This window comes from Budorcas taxicolor, chromosome 21 (assembly GCF_023091745.1).
Source record: "Budorcas taxicolor isolate Tak-1 chromosome 21, Takin1.1, whole genome shotgun sequence".
Classification (NCBI taxonomy): domain Eukaryota; kingdom Metazoa; phylum Chordata; class Mammalia; order Artiodactyla; family Bovidae; genus Budorcas; species Budorcas taxicolor.
In genome coordinates, this window is record NC_068930.1 from 31,728,638 (window position 1) to 31,753,216 (window position 24,579).

At 45.0% G+C, this 24,579-nt stretch overlaps 1 long non-coding RNA gene and 1 pseudogene across 2 annotated transcripts in view; one reads left to right on the forward strand and one right to left on the reverse strand.

Annotated features, from left to right (window-relative positions):
- Window positions 1-24,579, forward strand: part of LOC128066850 (uncharacterized) — a 33,635-nt gene that overhangs the window by 2,491 nt on the left and 6,565 nt on the right. The gene's annotated exons all lie outside the window — the stretch shown is intronic.
- LOC128066849 (neugrin-like) lies at window positions 15,070-19,885 on the reverse strand (annotated as a pseudogene).

The window sequence follows — 24,579 nt, forward strand, 5'->3', positions numbered from 1 at the left end:
ATGTTTTTCTGGAACTCTCTTGCTTTTTTGATGATCCAATGGATGTTGGCAATTTGATCTCTGGTTCCTCTGCCTTTTCGAAAACCAGCTTAAACATCAGGAAGTTCACGGTTCACGTATTGCTGAAGCCTGGCTTGGAGAATTTTGAGCATTACTTTACTAGCATGTGAGATGAGTGCAATTGTGCGGTAGTTTGAGCATTCTTTGGCATTGCCTTTCTTTGGGATTGGAATGAAAACTGACCTTTTCCAGTCCTGTGGCCACTGCTGAGTTTTCCAAATTTGCTGGCATATTGAGTGCAGCACTTTGAGTACATCATGAGAAACGCTGGGCTGCAAGAAGCACAAGCTGGAATCAAGATTGCCGGGAGAAATATCAATAACCTCAGATATGCAGATGACACCCTTATGGCAGAAAGTGAAGAGGAACTAAAAAGCCTCTTGATGAAAGTGAAAGAGGAGAGCGAAAAAGTTGGCTTAAAGCTCAACATTCAGAGAACGAAGATCATGGCATCCGGTCCCATTACTTCATGGGAAATAGATGGGGAACCAGTGGAAACAGTGTCAGAGACATTACTTTGCTGACTAAGGTCTGTCTAGTCAAGGCTATGGTTTTTCCTGTGGTCATGTATGGATGTGAGAGTTAGACTGTGAAGAAGGCTGAGCACCGAAGAATTGATGCTTTTGAACTGTGGTGTTGGAGAAGACTCTTGAGAGTCCCTTGGACTGCAGGGAGATCCAGCCAGTCCTTTCTGAAGGCGATCAGCCCTGGGATTTCTTTGGAAGGAATGATGCTGAAGCTGAAGCTCCAGTACTTTGGCCACCTCATGCGAAGAGTTGACTCATTGGAAAAGACTCTGATGCTGGGAGGGATTGGGGGCAGGAGGAGAAGGGGATGACCCAGGATGAGATGGCTGGATGGCATCACGGACTCGATGGACGTGAATCTGAGTGAACTCTGGGAGTTGGTGATGGACAAGGAGGCCTGGTGTGCTGCGATTCAAGGGGTTGCAAAGAGTCTGACACAACTGAGCGACTGAACTGAACTGAAAGCTTTTTTCATGATTCTTTTTTAAACTTTAAAGTTTCTCTTGTTAAACAATGGTACAACATATTTAAGCATGGAATCAAGATTGCTGGGAGAAATCTCAATAACCTCAGATACGCAGATGGCACCAGCCTTCTGGCAGAAAACGAAGAACTGAAGAGCCTCTTGATGAAAGTGAAAGAGGAGAGTGAAAAAGTTGGCTTAAAACTCAGCATTCAAAAAACTAAGATCATGGCATCCAGGCCCATCACTTCATGGCAAATAGATGGGGAAACAATGGAAACAGTGACAGACTTTATTTTGAGGGGCTGCAAAATCACTGCAGATGGTGACTGCAGCCATGAAATTAAAAGATGCTTGCTCCTTGGAAGAAAAGCTATGACCAATCTAGACAGCATATTCAAAAGCAGAGACATTACTTTGTCAACAAAGGTCCCTCTAGTCCAAGCTATGGTTTTTCCTAGTAGTCATGTATGGATGTAAGAGTTGGACTATAAAGAAAACTGAGCGCTGAATAATTCATGGTTTCAAACTGTGGTGTTGCAGAAGACTCCCTTGGACTGCAGGATCAAACCAGTCAGTCCTAAAGGAAATCAGTCCTGAACATTCATTGGAAGGACTGATGCTGAAGCGCCAATACTTTGGCCACCTGATGCAAAAAACTGACTCATTGAAAACGACCCTGATGCTGGGAAAGATTGAAGGCAGGAGGAGAAGGGGACGACAGAGGATGAGTTGGTTGGATGGCATTACAGACTCGATGGACATGAGTTTGAGCAAGCTCTGGGAGTTGGTGATGGACTGGAAAGCCTGGTGTGCTATAGTCCATGGGGTCACAAGGAGTCGGACAGGACTGAGCGACTGAACTGACTGACTGATAATTTGCTGAGTAAGCACTGAGTCGTTACATTAAAGATAAAACTAACATTTAAAATGAGTACATTTAACTTTTATTTGTTGGATTATCTGACAAAGTTTGAATCTTGGAAGGTTCCTTTTCTGTGTATTGATGTTATGTTTAGGTAATAAAAACTGATTTTACATTTAGCCAGAGATAAATGGGATGATGCTTTAATATTCTTAGTATTTTGTTTCTGTTAACGTTTAGCACAGATATTTGAGACGTGTCAACTATATTTGACAGTTGTAGTTTTTTAAAAGAAAATAAGCGGTATAATAAACAGTGTAATATTGAGTTAAAGGCAATTTCTATGTGTGTTCTTGGTGAATAGTTTTTGTCTGTGAAAAACAGCCTTAATTGTAAAGTGTCAATGTTGCTAACCATTTTACTTATTTTGAATACATAATAGATGTATGTTTTTAAAGTTCTAAAATGACTGAAATTGGATTCATGGAGATAGTCAAGAACTTTATGTGTGTGTACATATATCTTAATGGTATAATACCAATACAGTTTATAAATGCATTTTAAGTCCTATCAATGGTTTATGACGTTAAAAGTTGTTTCTGTTGTTGCCAGCTCCTGGCAGGCTCTACTAAACTGGTAACTTTTTCTGCTCTGGTGGCAGAAACATACTGGGCAACAATTTTAAATAGGGATTGGAATAACTTAAACTATGTGGTTCTCTTGGTTTGCCTCTGATAAAAACTTTTAAAATCCCAAACCAGATGGTCATCACTTTTTCATGGTTAATGACTTCCTCTATTAATTTAGTTTAATTTGTTTGGCTGCTTTTAAGAACATGGAGCTTCCCAGGTGGTGCTAGTGGTAAAGAGCCTGCCTGCCAGTGCAGGAGATATAAGAGACGTGGTTCGATCCCTGGGTTGGGAAGACCCCCTGGAGAACTGCATGACAACCCACTCCAGTATTCTTGTCTGGAGAATTCCATGGACCGAGGAGCCTAGCCGGCTATGATCCATAGGGTCACAAAGAGTCGGACACGACTGAAACGACAGCCCACAAGAAGAACACAAGATGTTTTTCATCTGTCACTTTGCTGGTTGCTGATAATCTGCAGCAGAATAGCTTACTGACTTGTGTAAACTAATGAACTTTTAAAATAACGTGGTATAAGTATTTTTCTTTAACTGAATTTGTTTTTGCATTGTAGCTTTTTAACTAGTTGGACTTTGAGAAAGCACAACTACAACTTTTGTTAGCTATTCTTGGATAGCTTATCTAGCCCATTGATTTAAAGGTTTAGGGTGAGCTTCTGTGCTTATGGTGCTTCAGATTTGTTGGACTAACTCCCAACAAGTGACTTTATGACTGTTCGGCAGTATAACTTTGAATACTTAAGTGGTGTAAAGGCTTAAATGATGTTCTTTTCAAGAGGCTCATTAGGCTCATTTTGGCCACTAAAGAGTTTCCGTGTAGAGCTTGTCTTTGAAAGATAACTGTACTCAGGTAGTCTTTTTTTTTTTCCTTCAGTATTTCTAAGTTAATTTTTCTTTTTTATTTCAGTTTGTAAAGGTTGCCATAAAGGATAAACAAGTGAAATACTTTTTACATTTCAGTGGTTGGAATAAAAAGTACTAGATTTTTTAAAGCAATTTTTATTTATAATTTACAAGGAGGCTTTGTGTCATAAAATGATAGAAGCATATGCTTCTTAGTTCTTGCACAGTTGTAATGTAAATATATATTGGAGCAAAGCTGAACCATTTGTAGTATGATGAAAATATTATAGAAACTAGGGTATACAGCTGTTTTGTTTTACATTCTTTGGCATATTTCTTGTGTTCTGGTATAATATGTAATAGTTTTTCAGTTCAGTTGCTCAGTTGTGTCCGACCCTTTGTGACCTCATGGACTGCACCATGTCAGGCTTCCCTGTCTATCACCAACTCCCGGAGCTTGCTCAGACTCATGACTACTAAGTTGTTGCTGCTAAGTCACTTCAGTCGTGTCCGACTCTGGGCGGCCCCACAGATGGCAGCCCACCAGGCTCCTCCGTTCTGGGATTTTCCAGGCAAGAACATTGGAGTGGATTGCCATTTCCTTCTGCAGTGCATGAAAGTGAAAAGTGAAAGTGAAAGTGAAGTTGCTCAGTCTTATCCGACTCTTAGTAACCCCATGGACTGTAGCCCACCAGGCTCCTCCATCCATGGGACTTTCCAGGCAAGAGTACTGGAGTGGGGTGCCATCGCCTTCTCCAATAAGTTAGCCCAGCTATTTTCTGGTTTTGATACATTTTATGACAGCTGGAGTTTTTTGCCTTAACGCAAACTTTAGTGACTAAAAATGGTATTTCAAGCAGTTTATACTCAAACCTCAATGGGTTTTTCTACCAAGAAAGGGGGGAAAGATTTTAAAATTGCCTAATTTGTTTGACAGACATATTGACCAACTCAGGTTTTGAACTCTGGAAGCATAATTAAATACTAACAAAGTGAATTCACATGGTTGACTCTTAGCATATGGTTTAACACAGGTACAGAAATTTAATCCCAGACCTAATTTTCCACTCAAAAGAGCTATTTTTAAAAGAAAGCAGTGGTGTATCGATGTTGCTGGGTGTCGACAGTGGTTGTAGACTGGACATATTCTACAATATTCAGCTTGTGTAGCTCTTTGTTCGTGATGGGTCTTTCTTCTTGGGGCCCACAAATAACACGTCTGATAATTTACTCATTTTTGGCATTTGTAATTGAATAGCCTGTAACATTTACTGTGAGAAATTTTTATGTATATGTATGGCTGAGTCCTCTGCTGTTCACCTGAAACTATCACAGCATTGTTAATCAGCTATACCCCAATACAAAAGAAAAGTTTAAAGTTGGAAAAAGAAATGTTGTGTAGTTTTCCCCGGGTTGGTCTGTCAAAGTCTTGGAAAAATCCATTATTTGGAAACTAGGAAACCTGTTTGCTGAGCCAATGCCTGTGTTTAGCAGTGATGGATTTCTCAACCCACCCACCCCACCCCCACGGGGCAGCAAGGGTGCATGTTGCTCCAATGAAACGCGGTTTGTGTTCTTGGGTCTTCCAGTGTGATGATGGGCCGTGTGTTCTGAAATCTGTGCGTGTCACCCTGAGCCGGTGACAGCTATGGGGTAGGGAATTAGGAGGTCCAGGAAGCCCCCAGCAGCTGCTGGCCAGCAAGGGCCTCCTCCTGAGAGGGGCACATTGAGGCCTGCTCTTTGCTTCTTGCCAGCCAGCCACTATGGCGAGGATGGAGCAAGACCAGAAATAATGTGCATGAACGTCTGTTACAGTAGAGTGCCTGCTAAGTGTCAGTCGTGTGTTGTGTGTGTGTGTGTCCCAGCTTGCCTGCCAGGCCTACACACCAGGAGCTACCTTGGATCTCTAGCTAGAGAGTGAGTTCTGGTGCTGCCCACCTGGCCTGACTGCTCGATCGTGAGTCCCTGAGGCAGTCCTGACCTCAGCCCCGCCTGGATGAGCCTTTTTCCATGTCCGTGTGCAGCAAAGATTCTACCTGTGACCTTTCCCTGCTCTTCAGGGGGCAGACAGGAGGGAGCTGGTGTGTGGCAGGGTGGATGGTGCCGTCTGCTCTTGAGGGAATGTCCCTGCGCTGCAACTCTTCAGAGCAGGAGCCCCTCCAGACAGAGCTCTTGATTGTGTGTCTCCTTTGGACTTTCACAGTTTTTGGCTTGTCAGTTAATTGTGTTTCCTCAAGGAATAGTTTTCTTCTTGATCACAAGCTGGTCAGTGCTTAATCAGCAGTGAGAAAGGTGCAGCTTCAATGGCTGTGACATGCCCCCCCACCCGCCCCCATCAGAGGCAGAGACATCTCTCCCTTGCGTTGACTTAATGAGGGAGCTGCCCTGGGGGCTCCTGGATATGGCAATGTTCACCCTACTCCCAGCTTTGGGGACCCTGCCTTAACTCTGCATGTGTTGCTCTTTCATCCATTATGAGATGACTTGTCTGATAATGACAAAAGGGGTGCCAGGCACTTTAATGGCAGCCCCTAGCATTCCCTCCCAGCCCTCTCATCTGTGAGGTCTCTGCAGTGCTAGTGCTGGGGTGGGTGCCTTCTCTTTAGTTACCCCAGAGCCCCTTTGCCAGGGGCTCCATCCAACCATCCATTCATTCATCTATCCATCCACTCATCCATCCATCCACCTACCTACCTATCCACTCATCCATCCATCTGTCCACCCACCCATCCACTCATCCATCCATCCAGCTGTCTGTCCATCCAACCATCCATCATCCATCCATCAATCCACCCATGTACTCACTCAGCCATTCATCCATCTAGCCATCCACTCATCCAAACAACCATCCACACATCCATTCAACCATCCATCCAACCATCTATCCACCCTTCCATCCATCCATCCATCAGTCTAGCACCTGTCCATCCACCCAACCATCCATCCATCCAGCAGTCCATCCAACAGGTATTTCCCAAGTGCCTGCTCTGTTCCATCATTCTGATCCCTGTCTAGAGCTGGGTGGAGTCAGGAGAGGATTGGATGGGGGCTGATGGGGGGTGTGGGGGGATCAGACCCTGAGTGTGACTCTGGCCCCAGAGGAGCCCAGGCTGGAAGGTGTGAGCACCTAGCATGGGGCACAGGGGCTTGGTACCCCTTTGGAAGAGTGGGTGGATTTGCCTGTCTAGAGCTTGGGCCAGAAGAGCCTCCAGGCAGAGGGGCCAGGCTGAAGTGGGGGTACCTGGTATGGGGGTGGGGGCCAAATGTCTGGGGGTGGGATAATGTGGTTTGGGCAGGCCAGAGCCAGAGATGGTGGGTCCTGACTGTCAGGGGCTTGAGCATCCTTGGAGATGTGAGGGCGTCTTGGTGTGGTTGGGGCAGAACAGGTGGGGTGACGCACACTGCCCAGTGACATATCTAGGAAGTGTTTCTGAACACCACTTACTGAAGAAGACTGACTTTTCCTCCTTTGTTGAAGATTAATTGTCCATAGATGTATGGGTTTATTTTGGGTCTCTCTATTCTGTTTCATTTATCCAAATGTCTAATTTTGTGCCAATACCATGCTGTTTTGATTACTGTAGCTTTGCAGTATTGTTTGAAGTCTGGGAGAGTTAATGCCCGTTGCTTAACTCTCTGGCATAATGATTGCACTTAGGCATCATGAGAACCATACAGTTTTATTTATTTATATTTGGCTGCCCTGGGTCTTATTCCTTCACACAGACTTTCTCTTGTGGTAAGTGGGGGCTACTCTTTGTTGTGATGCATGGGCTTCTCATTGCAATGATTTCTCTTTCTGTGGAGCACAGACTCTAGAGCATGGGCTCAGTGGTAGTGGCGCACGGCCTAGTTGCCCCACAGCATGTGAAATCTTCTCAGAGCAGGGATTGAACCCATGTGCTCTGGGTCAGCAGGCACATTCTTAGCCACTGAGCCACCAGGGAAATCTCAGTAAATTCTTTTAAACACTCTTGATTATGTGGACATTGATATTGCCATCTGGTATAGGTAGCAGCTAGTATTTGTGTAAAAGCTTTTCTTCGACTAGGACAGGCAGCCTTTACGTTGGGATTTCTTAGCTAGGAAAAAATGTCTTGGAAATGAATATATTAAAACTATGGCGAAACCGATGATCCTGTAGATCTAGGCTGGTGATTCAGAACCCCTAAAAATGCTGCAGTAGAGAGGGGGCCAGTGAGATCCTCTAGCCTCATCTATTGCACACGAAGAGCTTCAGTAACTTGCTCTGGGCCTCCTGGCTGACTGGTAGCAAAACACGTTCGGAGTTTAACTTTAGCAGATACCGCCAACAGTCTCAAGGTGGTGTACTAATTCACTCCAACCAGTAGTAGTTGATGGTCCTGGCTTTTCTATATCACCAACACTGATCAGGGGTTAATATCCAAAATATACAAAGAACTTACAGAACTCAATGTTAAGAAAACAACCCGACTGAAAAATGGACAGAGGACCTGAATAGACACTTTTCCGAGGAAGACATACAGATTGTCAACAGGCGCATGAAAAGATACTTATTTAACATCACAATCAAGTGGGAAATGAAAATCAAAACCACAATGAGATAATCACCTCACAACTGCCAGAAGGGCTGTTGTTAAAGACAAGAGGTAACAGGTATTGGTGAGGGTACCGGGGAGGGAAGTCTTGTGCATTGTTGGTGGGGATATAAATTGGAGTAACCACCATGGAGAAGTTGAGGATCCCTCAGAAGATTAAAAATAGAACGACGAAGGACTTCCCTGGTCTTCCAGGGGTTAAGAATCTGCCTTGCAGTTCAGGGGATGTGGGTTTGATCCCTGGTCGGGAAACTGAGATCCCATATGCCACAACTGAAAGATCCTGCATGCTGCAATGAAGATCCCACAGCACTAAGACCCAGTGCAGCCAAATTAAAAAAAAGAAAAACTCAAACTTCCAGTTACAAAATAAATGAGTTACAGGTATGAAATGGACAGTGTATAGAATGTCAATAATTATGTAATACCTTTGTATGGTGATATATTGTAGCTAGACTTATTCTGGTGATCAGTTTGAAATGTATAGAAATATGTTCACAAATATTCAGTATGTTCTCTAGCAAGAATTAACATAGTGTTATGAGTCAATTATATTTCAAAAACAAACTCATAGGAAAACAGATTAGGGTTTTAGCTTACGAGTCTGGGGTGGGGAGAAAGGAGAATTGGATGAAGGCAGTCAAAAGATTTTATGTCAGTTTTGGAAGTTGTTTAATTTGATTCTTAATTTATTTTTGGCTGCCCTGGGTCTTCGTTGCTTTGTGGGGTTTCTCTAGTTGCAGTGGGTGGGAGCTACTCTCTAGTTGCAGTGTACAGACTTCTCACTGCAGTGGCTTCTCTTGAAAAGCATGGGCTCTTGCAAAGCACGGACTCCAGGGCGCATGGGCTCAGTAGCTGTGGTGCACAGACTTAGTTGCCCCATGGCATGTGCAATCCTCCCAGAGCAGGGACTGACCCCATGTCCCCTGTATTGGCAGCCAGATTCTTAACCACTGGACCACCAGGGAAGTCCAAATTAATTAGTTTTAAGATAAATAAGTAATAAGAATATAACATACAACATGATGGAGAAGGCAACGGCAACGCACTCCAGTACTCTTGCCTGGAAAATCCCATGGATATGTCAATGTATGGCAAAACCAATACAGTATTGTAAATTAAAATAAAGCAAAAAAAAAAAAAAATCCCATGGATGGAGGAGCCTGCTAGGCTGCAGTCCATGGGGTCGCGAAATCGGACACGACTGAGTGACTTCACTTTCACTTTTCACTTTCATGCATTGGAGAAGGCAGTGGCAACCCACTCCAGTGTTCTTGCCTGGCGAATCCCAGGGACGGGGGACCCTGGTGGGCTGCCATCTATGGGGCCGCACAGAGTCGGACACGACTGAAGTGACTTAGCAGTAGCAGTGTCATACAACATGATAAACATAGCATCACTGTATGTTATTTATGAAAGTTGTTAAGAGATTAATACTGAGTTCTCATAAGAAAAGTAATTTTTTGTTTCTTTAATATTTTTTTTACCTATATGAGATGATGGATGTTTACTAAACATGTGATACACTGCATGATGTATATAAATCAAATCATTGTGCTGTATACCTTAAACTTACACAGTGCCGTGTATCAATTATAGTGTAATAAAACTGGAAGGGGAAAAAAAGAATATCAAATTCATAAAAAACTCCCAGCTGTTTTATAGGCGCTGACATTTTTGTCAGTGTTTTCTTTAAGAAAAGCATTTAAAATTCTGTATTATACTGCTGTAGGTAGAACCGTTGAAGTTCAGATTCTGAGTGTTATTAAAAATATTGAATTTCCACAGTATAACATGATACTTTGCTTTGCCAGTGTTGTTTTGTTGGAGGGGGAAGGATAGGGGAGTAGTTAAAGATGAGTTAAGTTGATTGCTGTTTCCAATTTTTTTATGCTTGACCACACTGAGAAGCTAGTTTTGGTTTCTGTAAATACTGCTTTTAGACTGCAGACAGTGGCTTCTGTAGCTGGCTTCTCTTTTGCTTTTTAGTGAGGTCCTGGCAGAGGAGTCTATGGTATGTCTCCAGAAAGCCCTGAGTCACCTTTGGGAAATATGGGAGTTGATTGGGATTCATGTTAACAAAGAAAGATTGGCCATTTGTTAAATACTGAAGCTGGGTGATGGATACACAGGGATTCATTGCATTCCGATAGTCTGCTTTTGATTGTTTGAAAACTTCTATAATAGATTAACCAAAAACAAAAACAACAAACCTTTGCTCATCGAGTAGTTTTCACTGAGCTTCCTCTCACTCCCTCCCCTTTAGTTAGATCAAATCTCAGCTGCACAGAAAGGAAGAAGCTGCGATTCGCAGACGAGTGACACATACATCCTCCAGATCACAGGGACCTGAGTCCCTTCTGTCATAAGTTTGCTAGCCTCTTGAGTCTGGCCCCAAGGTTGCTGTGAGTTGCCCATTCCATCCAGAGTAACTTTCACTCCAGCTTCAGTGATCTTGTCATCTGTTGCCTCCTCCAGCAGATGCCACACCTGTGCCCTCTAATGCAGCTCACCCTCATCCAGTATGATGCGAAAGTCCTTCATGGTGTCAGGAACTAGGACTGACTGGGGATAGGGCACCAGGGAGTCCTCTGACCCCTGCCCAGTGAATCCCTATTCCCCTGTCCAACCTCCCAGCTTGGGCTGGGGCAGTGGGGGACCAGGGAGGAGAGAATGACAGTATCCCCAACACCTCAGTGCCAGTGGATTAGGATCTGAGACTCTGACCGTATAGAGTAGGGACGGGTCAACCTGCATGAAGTGTAGGCCACCTTAATGGCAAAGATAAAATGCAGGGCTTTCTGCCATTGTGGATTGACTGGTAGGTTGGGCTTCCCAGGTATAGTTAGTGGAAAAGAACCCGCCTGCCAGTGCAGGAGACATAAGAGACATGGGATGGATCCCTGTGTTGGGAAGATCGCTGGAGGAGGGCATTGCAACTCACTCCGGTATTCTTGCCCAGAGAATTGCCATGGACAGAGGAGCCTGGTGGGCTACAGTCCATAGGGTCACAAAGAATAGGACATGACTGAAGTGACTGAGCACACACATCAGGTTTCCCAGCCATTTCTTCATTCACTCAACCAATATTGAAATCTATGTTGGGGAATTCCCTGGAGGTCCAGTGGTTAGGACTCCATGCTTCCATTGCAGGGGACATGGGTTAAATCCCTGGTCAGGGAAGTAAGATTCCACTTGCCATTCAGCTAAAAAAAAAAAATTCTTAAAGATGGGGGGAAAAAAAACAAACACAACTATGTTGGGGGTAGAACTACAGCAATGAAACAGGTCTCCTGCCCTTTTGGGATCTGCTTTCTAATGGGGCAAGGAAGGTGATGATGAATTATGCATTACTAGTATATTTCAAATACTGGGAAAAACTAATCTAGGTGTGGTGATAGTTAAGACCACGAGGGGAGCTGTTTTAGACTAGGGTGATTAGGGAAGGCCTATGAAAGTAACATTTGATCTGAGACCTGAGTGGTAAGGACGCAGCCAAGTGAAAATTTGGGGACAACAAACTAGTAAGTACAAAAGCCTGAGATCAGCATTTATAAGAAAGTGAAAGTGAAGTTGCTCAGTCGTGTCCGACTCTGTGCGACCCCATGGACTGCAGCCTCCCAGGCTCCTCCATCCATGGGATTTTCCAGGCAAGAGTACTGGAGTGGGGTGCCATTGCCTTCTCCAGGGGATCTTCCTGATACAGGGATTGAACCCAGGTTTCCCCGCATTGCAGGCGGACACTTTACCCTCTAAGCCACCAGGGAAGCTGGAGAACAAAAGATTTAAGCTAGTGAGCATTAGGATGGTAGGGGATGAGGTAAATGGAAAACATCCAAGGTAGTAGTAAATGCTTCTATTTCTTTGTAGTCCCCTAGGAAAGGGCAAGTCAAATGATGTGCAGGAATTAGAAATGCCTGTTTAAGCAGTCAAATAGCATCTTGCTGCTCTAAGGTTCTAATGGCAGTTTACGTTCTAACATCGTAAAAATACTGTTGTTTTTATTGTAAGTTACATGAAAGTGACAGAGTGGTGAGAACACAGGCCATGTGTGGCTACTGCTCTGTTACCAGAACCTGAATTCCTTTGACTGGCATGTTACAGGGCCTTGCCCACTCATATTGAGCAAATGCTCCAGTTAACAGCAGTCAGTGATACTATAATTGCTATTAATGACATTTGAAATAGCAACAAGATACATAAACAGACTGTCAATGACAGGTTTGGGATACCAGTGTTTTCATTAGAAAAGCATTCTGTATATATCTAATGCATATATATTAAATTCTGACTAGCCCATTTTTGCTGGTAAATTGTTAAAATGAGACATTGTTGAGAACTGTCATTGGACTCTTATGTTGCCTGAATATGCCTCTATTTGTCTTTTGATAAATCACTTTCTGGTGATTATATTCATTAAGTATTTCTAAAAGAAACAGTAAATTAACAGAAATTATGCCAGGATTCCTGGAATTTTAGAAGCCTTAAATTAAGAGTGAGACCTGGGTTCAAGTCTCAGTGCTGTCATGCACTCAGAGTTGCATGGCTGTGGGTATATCCAGAAACCCTTGAGACTGAATTTGTAAAAGTAATCTATTATCTGTTCTGCCTAGATCACAAGAGCCTTGTAAAAATCTGATAAAAACTGTAAAATATGATTCTGCTTAAGCTTTTGGAAGTGGCAGGAGGTTATGCTGAGAGCCTGTAAAGCTTGTGCCTGCCCTGTATTTTTTGTGTTTGGACAGACGCCCACACCCCAGTCTTTTTCAGAGCCCCAGCAATTAAAAGAGGATCAGCTTTATATTGGGTGTTTGCTGCTGCTAAGTTGCTTTAGTCGTGTCAGACCCTGTGCAACCCCATCGATGGCAGCCCACCAGGCTCCACCATCCCTGGGATTCTCTAGGCAAGAACACTGGAGTTGGTGGCCATTTCCTTCTCCAGTGCATGAAAGTGAAAAGTGAAAGTGAAGTTGCTCAGTCGTGTCCGACTCTTAGCGAACCCATAGACTGCAGCCTCCCAGGCTCCTCCATCATTGGGATGTTCCAGGCAAGAGTAGTGGAGTGGGGTGCCATTGCCTTCTCTGATACTGGGTGTTTCAGTTCAGTTCAGGTCAGTTGCTCAGTCGTGTCCAACTCTTTGAGACCCCATGAATCGCAGCACGCCAGGCCTCCCTGTTCATCACCAACTCCCGGAGTTCACTCAAACTCATGTCCATCAAGTCAGTGATGCCATCCAGCCATCCTATCCTCTGTTGTCCTCTTCTCCTCCTGCCCCCAATCCCTCCCAGCATTAGGGTCTTTTCCAATGAGTCAACTCTTCGCATGAGGTGGCCAAAGTATTGGAGTTTCAGCTTCAGTATCAGTCCTTCCAATGAACACCCAGGACTGATCTCCCTTAGAATGGACTGGTTGGATCTCCTTGCAGTCAAAGGGACTCTCAAGAGTCTTCTCCAACACCACAGTTCAAAAGCATCAATTCTTCGGCACTCAGCCTTCTTCACAGTCCAACTCTCACATTCATATATGACCACTGGAAAAACCATAGCCATGACTAGATGGACCTTTGTTAGCAAAGTAATGTCTCTGCTTTTGAATATGGTATCTAGGTTGGTCATAACTTTTCTTCCAAGGAGTAAGCGTCTTTTAATTTCATGGCTGCAGTCACCATCTGCAGTGATTTTGGAGCCCAAAAAAATAAAGTCTGACACTATTTCCACTGGTTCCTCATCTATTTGCCATGAAGTGATGGGAACAGATGCCATGATCTTCGTTTTCTGAATGTTGAGCTTTAAGCCAACTTTTTCACTCTCCTCTGTCACTTTCATCAAGAGGCTTTTTAGTTCCTCTTCACTTTCTGCCATAAGGGTGGTGTCATCCGCATATCTGAGGTTATTGATATTTCTCCTGGCAATCTTGATTCCAGCTTGTGCTTCTTCCAGCCCAGCGTTTCTCATGATGTACTCTGCATATAAGTTAAATAAGCAGGGTGACAGTATACAGCCTTGACGTACTCCTTTTCCTATTTGGAACCAGTCTGTTGTTCCATGTCCAGTTCTAACTGTTGCTTCCTGACCGGCATGTAGGTTTCTCAAGAGGCAGGTCAGGTGGTCTGGTATTCCCATCTCTTGAAGAATTTCCCACAGTTTATTGTGATCCACACAGTCAAAGGCTTTGGCATAGTCAATAAAGCAGAAATAGATGTTTTTCTGGAACTCTCTTGCTCTTTTGATGATCCAGTGGATGTTGGCAATTTGGTCTCTGGTTCCTCTTGAGCTAGCTTGAACATCTGGAAGTTCACGGTTCACATATTACTGAAGCCTGGCTTGGAGAATTTTGAGCATTACTTTACTAGTGTGTGAGATGAGTGCAGTTGTGAAGTAGTTTGAGCATTCTTTGGCATTGCCTTTCTTTGGGATTTAGGGGAGGCCTAATATCCAGTTTTTAGGTGTCAAAGTCCTTCACTGAGCAGGGCTGATAAGTACAGAGCCCTTTCTTGGTGATTCCTCTGGCCACATCTCTCTCCCTGCATTTAGGGACTCTGTGCCTCTTCCCTTCCCTTCCCAGGTAAACCCTCCCAGTCCCACAGAGTACAAATTAACACAGACTGCTGTGTTACATTTTGCTTCATTTTGCACATAATGAAGATAACTGATTGACTAAGCAGTTCCAGAACTGTGTATTCATTAATCAAAAAGAAGGCTTCCCTGGTGGCTCAGATGGTAAAACAAGAAGAGGTGATCTCCTCCCAAACATATTGCAGGTATCATGGAAACATGTAACAACACGTGCAGTATGGGTTGGTTTCAACACACAGCGCAAGGGAGAAGGGTGAGTCCTGAGGATCCATGTGGATCAGAGCAGGGGCTCTGCTCCAGTAGGCTGGACTCTACCTGGCTGGTCACTGCCCCACTCCCAGGCACATCTGCTCTGTGAAGTCCTCTGCCTTTTGTCAGATTCAAACCTTTCATCCAACATTTCATGCTCATCGTTTCCCCTGCTTCCCAGGTGGATAATCCATACACAGAAACCCAGGCAGACCAAATATACTTGCCTGATTGTGTGTCACATGGCACGTCTCTGACTCAGATTCTGTACTGGAAGTACCTGTTGCTGTTGCTGTTGAAGAACTCTCATCTCCTCTGCGCGACTCTGTTGCTGAAGATCTGGTCCCCTGTCTTCAGCTCTTCCAACCTCTGGCGCCCCCACAGCCACTGGTGGGGTGACCTAGAGCAACAGCAACAGGCATAAAGCTCTTCTCCCCTCCTCCAGGCCCTGGACTCCTTTATTCATTTCCTTCTGTCTCCTTGATCATTGAGTGTTCAGTTGTATAGCTTTCAAAGCTGTGCTGTGACCATGGCCTTTGGATGAGACTTCATCCCTGGGCATCAGCAAAGAGCCCCAATATAGACTGGCTTGCAGAAAGTAGTTTGGAGCAATCCCTAGGGCCTGGGAACTACCGGAGCAAGCGGGCAAGCCCGATTTTCTTGAGGACTTTTTGAACCTGCTTCAGTTTCTATTCAAATGTGGGTACAAACTTGCTTTTTAAAACCCTTTGGATCACTATGGTGCTGATATCACAGCTTTCACCCAACCTGGGAACTGACCAAGACTGCATATTCCCTGTGTAAATACCTATGAAAAAAAAGAAGCAGGTTTTCCATCTGTGAAGACGTCTCCTATCAGAACAGTTAATGAATAATGTGACACTCGTGATAAATACATGAAAAGAAGAACTCTTAGAAAAACTGCAAATGCAGTCTCTGTCTTGTGCCACTAAATGGCTACAGTCCATTCTTCTTTGCTGACAGCAGCACCCAATTGCTCCTAGTCATTTCATTTCATATCAGTTGGATTCCTCTCATTGCATGGCAGGTTCCAGTTAGATCCTGGGGATGCAAGAAGAACAGGCAAGTCTGTCCCTTCAAAGAACATATGATTCAGACATCCCTGACAGTCCAGTAATGAAAACTCTGTGCTTCCAGTGCAGGGAGCTGGAAGATCCAGTGCAGGTGAGTTTGATCTCTGGTTGGGGAACTAAGATCCTGTCTGCCCCACTAAGCACCCAAAAACAAAACAAAAAAGACTGCTGTGTTGATTGAATGATACAATGTTTAATAAATATCCAGCCCAGGGCCTATCCCTAAGTAGACATTCCAAAAAAACACATGTAATCTGGTGGTGGAGACAGATGTATTAACACATGGCAACACTTATGAGAAGAATCCCAGCAGAGGATGCTAGGAGAGAACTGGGGAAGGAAAAGCAGGGACAGGCTAGCACCACACCTGTGTGGTGGCCCAGGAATTGCTTCAGGAAGTCCACTCTAGAGCTGGTCTGAAAGCTTGAGCAGTTGTAAAAAGCTGGCAGAGGGGAGGAAAGAGAGGGTCAAAGGAACTGATGGCAGAGCAGGCAGCAGGTGAAATACAAGGAAGCACATCACCTTTGTTGGAAGGAGCTCAATCTGTGTGACAGTGGGAGCCGCAGGAAGACCATGCCTCGCTTAGGCATTCTGGAGTTTATCTCAGAGCAACAGTGAACTAAGAAAGAATTTTAAGCAGCAGAATGCCATGAGCAAATTTTCATTTTGAAGCTCAACCCAGTGAAGTCAAATAGGGGGCAGTCATTAATTAGATTCCTTGAACTATAATCTGTATATTAATGAGTAATAATAACCTGTAACTTGCTTTCACTGACCAAGAGTGCTTTAATTGTTCCTGCAAACTGCATACCCTCCCAGCTTCACAGCCTAGAAAATATATCATACAACTCCTCTAACTGCCCACTGTAGTCAGCACTTCAGCTAAGGGGTCGATGTAGCAATAGTTGCTTGTTACTCAGGACACGGGGCTAGTTTTGCCCAGCTCAAACTAGTTGAGACCACTGAACATTCACCTGGGCCTGCACAAGTGTCCACTGAATGACCTATCAATGTCAGTAACCTTTCCTGAAGCTTCAAATCACCCTGCTTCTCTTTTTTAATGTCTATTTATTTGACTGCCCTGGGTCTTAGCTGTGGCATGCAGAATCCAGTTCCCCAACCAGGAATTGCACCCAGGTCCTCTGCATTGGGATCATGAAGTCTTAGCCACTGGACCACCAGGAAGTCCCACCACGCTGTTTCTTTACCCCATAAATATCCTAAGCCTATCCCTTCAGGGAGGCCAATTTGAGATTTGTTCTCCCGTCTCCCTGCTTGGCTGCCTGAAAATAATTGCTTTCTCTGCTGCAGACCTCAGGGTCTCAGCACTGGTTTGCCCTGCATCAGGCAAACAGATGTGGTTCAGTTACCTGGTTCAGTAACAGTGTTTCTTTTTGTTGAAGACCAGAGGTGGAAAGATCAGGCAAGAGGCTGTCAGTAATTCAGGCAGTCTGAACTGAGGCGGGGACAACGAGAGCAGAGGAGAAAAGAGACTTGAGATATATTTTAAGAAGACCAAATGGTTGTACTTGGTAAGAAACTAAATATTGGGTTAAGAAATAGGCTGAGTCAGTATTTTTAGAGTGGGTGATTGGTGGGACCATTCAGGGATATAGCAAAAACAGGAGCAGAGTGAAACTGTCAGGAAACAAGAATGATTCTATTTTGTACATGTTGAGTTTGAGGAACTTGTGTGACAGCCATACAGCGATGTCTAGTGCACAGCTGACTATAGATTCAGAACGACAACTTGGCCCGGACACAACGGATCTGGAAACCAACAGCAGTGGTGGTTGAAGCCACCTAGCATCAGGCAGAGTGAGATAAAACAACCCAGAACACAGCTTAAAAAACTGCAGGCACAGGAGAAAGAAGGGAAGCCCAGGGAGGAAACAGAAAACCAGTCCCACCAATAGGTGAGTGGTCCCCTGGGTCAAGAGAGAATTCAAGAATGCAGACAAGGTCAAATGCTGAGAAATGTTAGGCAAGCTCAAGTTTTGAGAGTCAGTTATTCCTAGCACTGAAGAAGTCACTGATATATTTGTGAGCAGTTTCATTAAGAGCAGGCAGCCAGGAGGGAACTAAGGAGGGAGTATGGTGTAGCCTTGACAGCTGGGTTTCATTTTTTTTTTTTGTAGTCCAAGTGACTGACTGAAGCTTTGCTTGCAAGCTTTGCCTGCTCTTCAAAGATGGCTGTCTTCAGTAAATACACTGCCAGGCATACAACAGATAAAAGACTGGGTGCTGCGCCGCCCACCACCCCCCCGCCCCCGCCCCCCAACACACACACTGAGGCACCTTTGTTTTAGAGATTTATACTGCTGCTGCTAAGTCGCTTCAGTCGTGTTCGACTCTGTGCAACCCCATAGATGGCAGCCTACCAGGCTCCCCCGTCCCTGGGATTCTCCAGGCAAGAACACTGGAGTGGGTTGCCATTTCCTTCTCCAATGCATGAAAGTGAAAAGTGAAAGTGAAGTTGCTCAGTCGTGTCCGACTCTTAGCGACCCCAGGCAAGAGTACTGGAGTGGGGTGCCATTGCCTTCTCTGAGAGATTTATGGTTGACTACAATAACTGCTAACTACTTGGGCCACTTGCTTTTTCTCTTCCTGTGCCTTAAATTCCTGTTAAATTCACCAATAAAGAGTGAGGCCTCAAAACCATAAGATCCACTCCCCAAAATAAAAACCTCCAGGCCCCAGCAATCGACCCCAATAAAAACAGAACTCCAGGCCCTTGTTCTCTCTACCCATGACCGTGCGGTGTGGCCTCAGGTTTGCCATGTAATTTCCAGGTCCTGTAAGTGTTAAACTTCCCTCACCCACCACCATAGTTTCTTGATGGTTATTGAAGGGAATCTTGTAATCTTAAGACCCGCAAGGGCTGGTCCAGCCACAGCAATGGTTATTGATAGACTGAGTCCAACCCACAACACCGACAACATTAAGTTGACAGATGGAGGTCTGTGAGGAATTAGGTAGTAATTTGACCTAGAGTACCCAAAGGACAGGTCCTAGATAAGTGAAGGACAGCCACTTCCCCAGTGATGTGAGTAGAGTACAAGATTGAGAGTGGAAGGTAAGGAGGAGGCCAAGAGCCTTTAATAGCTTTTTTTTACCTAATGGCCTGACTTTTCTCCGAAAAAAAAGTTATTTACTGATCCCCAAAGGGGAGTTGACAGGTAAGAATTTGGAAGAGTTGAAAAGGCTGGTATTCAATACAGGAAGCTGACAGAAGAGAGGTGTTATAGGCTCATAAAATTGTGATCATCTTTATAAAACACGCTTTATTCTAAATCTCAACCCCAAAGTTACTCTGATGAGAATGAAAAGTGGAACATGACTTAAAGAAGACTATTTAGCAATATTTATCAAAATGCAAATCCATTTACCTTTGGCTTCAGCAACCCTGCTTCTGGGAATGTGAATAACAGATACTTCTGGCAGATATGTAGATTGATGTGCACACAAATTTATGTACTAGAGCACTATTTGTTATAGCGAGTGAGTGAAAACAATTCAAGTGCCCACCATAAAAGACCAGTAAAATAAACTGCAGTTTGTTAAGCATCTACAAAAGAGAATGAGGAGCGCTCTTTTGAGAAGTAGAATGGAATGTATTGAGTGAATAAAGCATAGTATAGAAAAGTTTATAGATCCTGTTTCAGACTACGAAAGTGAAAACATTCTATATTATGAGCTTGCTTGTATTTTCAGAAGGAAACCTAGAAAGTGACACCAAAAAATTATTAAAAAGAGGATCCATAGAACACTAGGAGGGTTAACACTTCTCAAAGCATATGCCCCATTATATTGTTTCAGTTTTGAGCCATATGTAGTGTATTATGTATTCAAAACAAAAAACTTAGTCTGTCTTGGAGCTGCTCCATGGCTTCCCATGACTGGGTCCTGGGCAGGGCACCTGGCACCTCCATTTATCTCTGAATCCTCTGGAACTGGATCGCTTTTTTCTGTTGTTTCAGGGCACTGGGGAGAGAACTCTTAGGTAGGAAGTTAGGTAGAAGCAACAAGGAGAGGCTTGGCTGAAAGGGATGCAAACCCATCTCTAAACTCCCATCCCAGACACACCCAGGAGAGCTCACAGATATGCTGCAAAATAACCACAGGGACTTTTCAACTCTTCCACAGGCTCCCTAAGCACATAATGGACAGAAGTGGGACTCTCCAAGTAACCTTAGGCATTAAGGGCTCATGAATATTCTACATCTAATTATAACAGATGGAATTATGGGAAGATATAAACAACATTACCTGCTGTTATATAACTTGTAATTGGCACTGGGCACAAGCAGGAGGAGACTGGACGTGTTAAAGGGGGAAGCCAAGCGGGATCAATAGGAAGAACGAGGAGGACTTCTTCGGTTGTGTTGGACTAATAAAAGATCTGTCTGCTTGAGCTGAACTGAGCTGTAATTTGTTTGTTGTTCTACACCTTTTGGTTCATAGCTCTCAATTTTTGTGGCGACTAGACAAGAACCGAGGAAGAGAAATAAACCATCCTGACATTTGGTGCTGTGAAATTTGCTGGGGGTGGGGGGGAGGGTGTGGTGTCTCAGCTTTATAATTTACTATACTTCAATAAAAAAAAACTTTCTGTTTTTTCAGGATGGAAAGAAAAGAGTCTGGTAGAATTGATAACCCCATTTCCTCTTTCCTCAAGTGTCAGGCTTCCCCTCTACCCTGCTGAGGAGCAATTCAGATTTGGGATCTGCCCCCACAAGGCAGACAGAGAAGGTCGGGCACAGTACCTGGCACACGCCTCCCTGGCCTTGGAAGCAGCTTTTCTGGAAGAGGAAGCCAACGTGCTTAAAGAAGGGCGGTACTTCCCCATGTAAGCCCTGCTATCACCCCAGGTGGGAATCCTCATGGTGGTGTTGGTACAGCTTCATCGAGTGGATTTGTTCTCACCTGTGGAATGAGTCAAGGAAGGACTGTGAGAATGTTCCCCAGGGAGAATAAGTGTAACCTGGAAGGACTAATTTTTAAATTTACACTGGGGTCTGTTTCTATGACTTTTAACACTTTTTGTTACTGTAAACATTTATAATGGCCTGCAACCTGAGCCATCCACCTGTGAAAGACTGTCCATTTTAGGGGACATTTGCAAGGATTGAATAGTCTTTTTACTTTTATTTCCTCACCCACCTCCACCACCCTTCCATCTCAGATCCATAAAAGAACCTGGCAACCAGGCCCTGACAAGATGGTAATTTTGAGGCGATAGCCTGCCATCTTCTTGGCCAGCTGGCTCCCTGATTAAAGTTCCTTCCTTGCCTCAGCAACTCGTCTCTGGAATTCACTGGCGTGTGATGCGTCGAGCAGAAGGAGCTTGGACTTGGTAACAGTTTGGCTTAGCCAGCCAGGAACCTTGCTGCTCCTGGCTAGCCGGCCCCGATCAGGGAATATTAGGGCAAGACTCTAGCAGTTGTTGGGACCAATTGTTGTCCTGAGGTTCTCTGCTTCAAAGTTCCCTGAAGCAGCACTGGCTGCCCCTAGTGCTTAGCAATTGAGACGAGGAAAGGACAAACTTCTGGAGTCGATGGACTCAATTTATTTTGTAGGGTGAGTCTGCCCAATTCAATAGCGGGTTCAGCCAGTCTGCTTGTTTTGTGTCCGTTTGTGTTAGAGCCGAGGGGCTCCATTTTGGAGGGCAAGTTGCCCCCGTGTACACACCGGGAACATTTTTCCCCTTCGATCTGGGCTTTTCCTTTATGGGACAAGCCAGTTTGGAGGCCTCGCTGTTTGTGTGTGTATATGTATGTGTGTGTGTGTATATATATATATATATGAATAACATTGGCGTGGTTCATCTGTAAAAAGAGCTCTATTTAATTGGCTTAAGTAATAGTAATAAACGCTTATAAACCAAACAATTCTAAATACAAGATAAAGGAGTTTCAGGTTCACATGAACTGGGAAGTACTTAATCTTAAATTAGTACCTGGTACAAATTTGTTGATCTAATTATAATAGTATAGACAGGTCTTATCATCAACATATTAAATAAGACAATTATTTTGAGGCACCAGCCTGCCATCTTCTGGGTCTGCTAGCTCCCCGATTAAAGTCTCTTCCTTGCCTTGCCTCAACACCTTGTCTCTCAGATTCACTGTCCTGTCACTAGGCGAGCAGAGAGAGCTTGGACTCAGTTAACACCTTTACCCCTTTGGAAACCCGAGGTGGGGTGGTTCTCGAAGAGAGCTTGAGTGTTGGCCTTCCTTCCTGCATTCACTCCTGCTGCCTGATGCAAGGAGTACAGGGGTTTGCTGCAGCAGGCGTGCAGAGGCAGGGCAGAGAGTGAGGGCTCGGACCTCAGCTGCTCTGTGTCCAGAGTCCAGCATGGAGGGCAAAGTGTATTCAGTCCACGAGCCACTTAACAACTCTTTCCTGTTGCGGAGATAGCCTGGCTCAGGGTTAAAGAGGGTAGCACAGATCCTGCCAGTATTTTGGCTTTGGCCTTGCTGGCTTGGCTTTCTGCAGTGGAAACATGGGTCCCCCCGAGTTGGTATTCGCAGAGGAGACACAATCACCTCTTTCCCAACCTTTTTCCCAATAACCAACACAGGGGAATGGCATCACATGCGTTCCTCCAGCATCTTTACTGTTTGGTATTGTAACTGGTGTGTTTACTTGTCCATGTCCCCATTACATGCATTGACTGCTAGGACTCTTTCTGCAATTTGTATCACCAGGATCTAGTACATGCTGCTGCTGCTGCTAAGTTGCTTCAGTTGTGTCCGACTCTGTGCGACCCCATAGACGGCAGCTCACCAGGCTCCGTCATCCCTGGGATTCTCCAGGCAAGAACACTGGAGTGGGTTGCCATTTCCTTCTCCAATGCATGAAAGTGAAAAGTGAAAGTGAAGTTGCTCAGTTGTGTCCGACCCTCAGCGACCCCATGGACTGCAGCCTACCAGGCTCCTCCGTCCATGGGATTTTCCAGGCAAGAGTACTGGAGTGGGTTGCCTTTGCCTTCTCTGGTCTAGTACATAGAAGGAGGTAAATAAATGGTTCCACTCCCTCCCCTGTTCCCACACTGTTGGCAGCATCATAGAGTATTTGGGGAACACCCCAGCTGTAATGTTTGCTAGTGGGACTTAACCCAGGTCAGAGTGACCAAGGCTAGTTTGGCATACTTAAGGCTCAGGAGCCTGACTTTGGCTTTCAGATGTCCAGATGTCTTCACTGACAGTGAGCAGGGGTCGATGGCTGCTGGATCTCTTAGCCAGGTGACATTCTGCAGATGGCATCTGGAGTGATGTGGAATTTTGAGCTTTACATCGCTAGTGTGTGAAATAGTGCAGTTGTGCGGTAGTTTGAACATACTAGTTGTCAGTCAAGATAGCGAGCTCATGTCTTGTAAGTGAGACAGCCCTTGGCTGGATGTCATTACTAGAAACAAGCGCGCTTTGGAACAGATGCAAAAGGAGCCAAGAGACCCTTTCCCAAGGCCCAGGATACACGGCTTTTCCCAGACTCCACTGCCAGACGACCCCATTAGCTTCCTCGGCTGTGGCCACCGCCATGTGCCGCTACAGCCCTTGTTCCCTTGTCCTGTGAGACCCTGTCCAGGGACCCTCGCCTGACACTCGGGGGGGGGGGTTTTCTGGACCTGTTGCCTGAGGTGCAGCATGCAGGCGAGCTGCTTTACACTCCCCAGACTTCGGATGAGAGTTTCCCTTTGAAGCAGGGCCATCCTGTGCTCCAGCTCCTCCTCTCCCTCAGTTTCTTTTAACTCCATAGCGTCCAGGTGTACTGGTAGCAGCTACAAGGTACATGAAAGATGGATGCCGGATCTCCACAGATGAGTCCCCCGTCATCTGCAAGGATCCTGCCCCCTCTGCCTCTGTCCTGTCACTGACCTTTGTGGAAGGTTCCCTTTGCTGTCTACTTTCGCATCTCCTGCTCCAAAAGGTCAGATTCAAAGTACTGATTAGGGAGGTTGAACCTGAAACCTCCTCATGTCCATGAATCGTTCCACTGAGACAGAGCAGTCTGTTGAGTACACAGGCCACCCTTCGTCCTTCCCCACCTCCTTGAGGCCACACATTTGGACTGCCCAGCACACTATGGAGAGAGGGAGGTTAGTGGAGTCAGCCTGGGTGCTGGAAGCAAGCCATGGGACTGCAGCTGGCTCAGGGAAGGAACAGACCTGACTGGAGAGCAGGATGAACAGGGCAGGCAGTTCTTAACCTCAGTTCTGCAGTTTAGTTACCACTGTGACAGTTCCAAGTTCGTGAGGTTGTTGGGGCCCTTCCAAAATCTGTTCTGAAAACTAGAGCCTGGCTGTCTATTCTGTCAGTTCTCTCAAGTAGGAGGGTTTCTGGCCTGGGGAGCTGACATTTGGAAGGGGTCACACTGGTAGCCTAGTACTTTGGGGACTCCTTGCACAGATGCCATTGGAGATAAACAGAGGAGGACATGACTAAACTAGCTGGTGATTTTTCTTCTTTTTTTAATTGCTGAAGCCCCCACAAAACCTGCCTTGAAAACACAGTTTTAACCTGGTCTCGTTGCATCGCTGATAAAAACCTATGAAGGAGGTGGGGGTGATGGTGATTTTGTTATTTTTCCTTGTCAGCTAACTGGAGGTTCCCACTCTAGCATTGAGAGTAATTGGAACAGTGATGTTTCAGCTGTCGGTAGCTGGGCCAGG